This window comes from Silene latifolia, chromosome 9 (assembly GCF_048544455.1).
Source record: "Silene latifolia isolate original U9 population chromosome 9, ASM4854445v1, whole genome shotgun sequence".
NCBI lineage: Eukaryota > Viridiplantae > Streptophyta > Magnoliopsida > Caryophyllales > Caryophyllaceae > Silene > Silene latifolia.
In genome coordinates, this window is record NC_133534.1 from 22684383 (window position 1) to 22689184 (window position 4802).

A 4802-nucleotide genomic window follows, 5' to 3' on the forward strand; every position below is an offset into this window, starting at 1 on the left:
TAATTGGTTAAAATCACCTATTTTGCTCTTTTCTTTATTAGGTGAATCTCAAACTTTGTTTTGTGAATCTCAGACCTTGTTCAGTGAATCTTAGAGCTTGTTTTATGAAACTTGGTCATCATAAGTGGTTAAAATCAGTTGTTTGCTCTTTTCCTTATTTGGTGAATCTCAGACCTTATTTTGTGAATCTCATACCTTATTCAGTGAATCTTAAGGCTTATTTTGTGAAACTTGATCATCATAAGTGGTTAAAATCACCTATTTTGCTCTTTTCTTTATTAGTTGAATCTCAAACCTTATTTTGTGAATCTCATACCTTATTCAGTGAATCTTAAGGCTTGTTTTGTGAAACTTGATCATCATAAGTGGTTAAAATCACCTATTTTGCTCTTTTCCTTATTTGGTGAATCCGAGACCTTATTTTGTGAATCTCAGACCTTGTACGGTGAATCTGAGAGCTTGTTTTGTGAAACTTGGTCATCATAAGTGGTTGAAATCACCTATTTTGTTCTTTGCCTTATTTTGTGAATCTCAATCCTTATTTTGTGAATCTCATTCCTTATTTAGTGAATCTTAAGGCTTTTTTGTGAAACTTGATCATCATAAGTAGTTAAAATAAACTATTTTGTGAATCTCAGACTTTGTTTTGTGAATCTCAGACCTTGTTAAGTGAATCTTAGAGCTTGTTTTGTGAAACTTGGTCATCATAAGTGGTTTAAATCACGTTTTTTGCTCTTTTCCTTATTTGGTGAATCTCAGACCTTATTTTGTGAATCTCATATCTTATACAGTGAATCTTAAGGCTTGTTTTGTGAAACTTGATCATCATAATTGGTTAAAATAACCTATTTTGCTCTTTTCTTTATTAGGTGAATCTCAGACTTTGTTTTGTGAATCTCAGACCTTGTTCAGTGAATCTTAGAGGTTGTTATGTGAAACTTGGTCATCATAAGTGGTTAAAATCACGTTTTTTTGCTCTTTTCCTTATTTGGTGAATCTCAGACCTTATTTTGTGAATCTCATACTTTATTTAGTGAATCTTAGGACTTGTTTTGTGAAACTTGGTCATCATAAGTGGTTAAAATCACCTTTTTTGCTCTTTTCTTTATTCGGTGAATCTCGGATTTTGTTTTGTGAATCTCAGATCTTGTTCAGTGAATCTTAGAACTTGTTTTGTGAAACTTGGTCTTAAAATCACCTTTTTTGCTCTTTTCCTTATTTGGTGAATCTCAGACCTTAATTTGTGAATCTCATACCTTATTCAGATTTTAAATGCATATAATGTGCCTTATACGGTCATCGACGGAACTAGTTTGTCTTCAGATCATTAGAATTGGTTTTTCGCGCTTTATAATCCGTAACTATAACTATGTTATCATAATAGGATATTGTGTTATAATACCTGGCTTTTGTGTCACGGAATATTATTTGGCTCTATGGAATAACGTAACAAGTTAATAGAATAACACGGTTACTCTATGTGATAACATGACAAGTTACTGGAATAACACTACATGCTCTTTGGAATAACATGAGAAACATATGACTCGAATACTCAGGTGAAGTGGTGACTTATAAACTTATATTGTGGCCATTACATCAACTGTAGTGTGTTGGTGGAATATTCAGTTTCTACTAAACTAGCTCATTAGCTCAATTGGTAGAGCATTTGTGCAATTGCATAAAGGATGTAGGTTCAATTCCTACATGAGCTTCTATTATCAATATATGTAACATAAGTATTACTTTATCAAATAAAAAAGTGTTATTATATATACGAAACAATGTTACATTATCAAATAACTAGTGTTATTCTTAGCTAGCATCACTTTGTTCGATAATTATTGTTACCACATAGAACAACTAATGTTACTACAAAGTGTAACTAGTGCTTTATATATGTTCGTCTATGTGGGGCTCGAACCCACACCATGTGCAATAACACATTGCTCTACCTTTTGAGCTAATAGACGACAATGGCCAAATCCGATATGAAAGTAGACAAATAACAACTTATACTCGTAGATAAGAATTTTTCAACCCAAACTAGCACTAACAAGGCTCGGTGAGTCGGTGCATGTGTAGCCCTTTTCAGGTATAGTAGAAAACCTCTCGCATTCGGGTTAGTCCAATGTTAAATTACATATGTAAATGCCTTAAAATTCCATGTTAACATCCCAAGACACCCCTATCTCCATTTATTAAGATTCCACAGATTAAGTGAAAAGTATTGACAATATGCTATGTATCCATGAACATGCCATTTAAAACATGAACTTCGCATCTGGTAAAAGCACAAAACAATGTGTATAGAGCGAAGGTCCCTGTAAACAACATAAGAACCAGATGAGCGCCAGCAGTTAAGATTAAATTCAATACTTCCATAATCCGTTACCTAAATTGTGAGGCAAAGTTTTTTACAGACTAAAACAATATCTTTTTGGGTGTAAAGTGAGCCGCAAAAGCATCTTTGATGCTGATGAGTTTCAAAGCCCGATCATGACTCATGAGTACTAGGCCTATTAGCACTCATTGATTTTAGGGTAATTAAGCTAACCTTTGCGAGACTAAACATTAGTATTGGAAAAAAGGCAAGAGAGAATTCGGTAGAAGAACTTTAGTATTGGAAAAAAGGCAAGAGAGATGACCTCCACTGTTCATTGAGCATCAAAGGAGAAGCGATCATTGTGATCCCCCAGGAAGTCATGAAATTGGCTAATGTTGCTACACTCCCAGCAAGACTCTTTATACTTACAGGAAGGATCTGTTCAGAGCAAACCAGATGCGAAGTTCATCAGATTGTTGCAGTAAAGTTACAATAAGGTGTTCATCTAATCTAAAACGCATAGATTCTAAAACGCATTAATCCAATCATTGTTAAGCTCAGTAATTTCAACAGAGGAATAATTGCACTAAGAACATCATCTCGTTCAGATTTCATCTTATTTTCATATAACAACCTAGTAATTACCTCTGCCATTACTTCCTGTTTTTTTTTTTTTTTTTTTTTTATGATACCCTTAATTGATCAATCTGCACATCAAATACCCAAAATTTGTAAAGAACAATAAATCTCTTTTAAGACGGTTGTAAGCGTGAAACGCACCCAAAACACGATATAAACACTTTTTGGATATACGGGTTGTTTTAAATCCGTTTCACGCTTACAACCGTATTTGTAAAGATTAAAACTTGACAAATTAAACATAAACAATTTGACGGGAAATCACAAAAAAGGGTACAGCAGTAAAGAATTAACAGAAAGGGGATGTACCTGAGAGAAGAGGGAGATTTGCACGTTGAAAAACAGATGCGTAGAGATTGGATGAGAAGATACAACCTTTGAATCAATGAGTATATGATTATTGATTAACTAACAGTTTAGTGAGTGTTGTAGAGAGATACGACCTGTGGAATCTATGATTAATAATTTGGTGGTTAGAATGATAGTGATGTATGTGAACTTGTGAATATTCTAGCAGACCTGTTATTAGCTAGGTTAATTGAAGTGGAATTTGGGGATTTGTTCGATTGATTTTGTCGGAGATTGAGAAGAATTGGATGAAACCCTAGATTTTGAGGATTTGTTCGATTGATTTGTGAAGGGGGAATTGAATTATTAGCTAAGTATATTAGTGATTAATTGAAATGAATACTATTAATCAAAAGTACCTAAGCTGAGGACGATAACAGAGGTCGGAAGCTAGATGAAACGCAGTAGTAATGGCGGTTGGAAGCTCGATGAAAGCTCGGTATTAATGGCGGAAAAAAGAGTGAGCTGAAATCCAGATTGAAGAGAGAGAGAGGAACATGCAAAAAAAAAAATGAACGAGTAATGACGATGATGAGTTAGTTGGGGAGTATATAGAGGGACACGTGTTATAATCTGGTGACTCTATAATTCTTAGATCTGATGGTTTAAAATGAGTCCAGCCGCCTCACCCTAAGAAGGGTGCCTCACATGATTCAATCTCTCTCTCTCTCTCTCTCTCTCTCTCTCTCTCTCTATATATATATATATATATATATATATATAAGTTTCGTCTTTCAAAATTCCATAATTTTAACGATATTCTTTGTCAGAGTTTTCGAAGTTTAATCACAAAAAAATGAATGTTGCAGTTGGTCTAAATCGGAGGGAGTAGTTAATAAAAACCAAATTTTTTTGGAGATATGAGCGTTTATTTTTTATGCGAAATGTTTTGGTTTGGGCCATTTAAGATACGTATAAACAGTAATTATTGTGTGAAACGATTTCACATTATGGAAAAGTTTCATTATGTAAAAAAAAAAAGATAACTTGTTTACAAGAATTAAATGAAGAATTTTTTAATAAAAATGGACTGTCTCACAATGTAAGACCTTCTTATTTTATAATGTGTTGTATAAAAATTTTTTGATTACCCAAATTATTGTGAAATCGAAAAATATTATGATAATTATAATATTATTTATTTAATAATATACATAAAATTTTATGGTTAATTAAGTTTAATTCAACTCATTTCAGCTCTCTCAATTTCAGTTCAGCTTTATTCAGCCGAAAAGAACATGACCTTTTAGTAAGCCTACGTGATGCTACACTTCTAGTTAATAATATTTTGTACTAGATTTTGTGCCCGTGCGTTGCACGGTTTCTAAATAAATGTTATTTTTAACTGAAGTGGTAGAATATGTAAGTTCTTGAATGTGAGAACGGTAAATTTGCTATCTTAAGTAACTAATGATTTTGAAAAGAAGTGTAGTCGACGTTGTGAATTAATTTAAGTTAGTCTCTTATATACTGCTCCGTATTATACGGT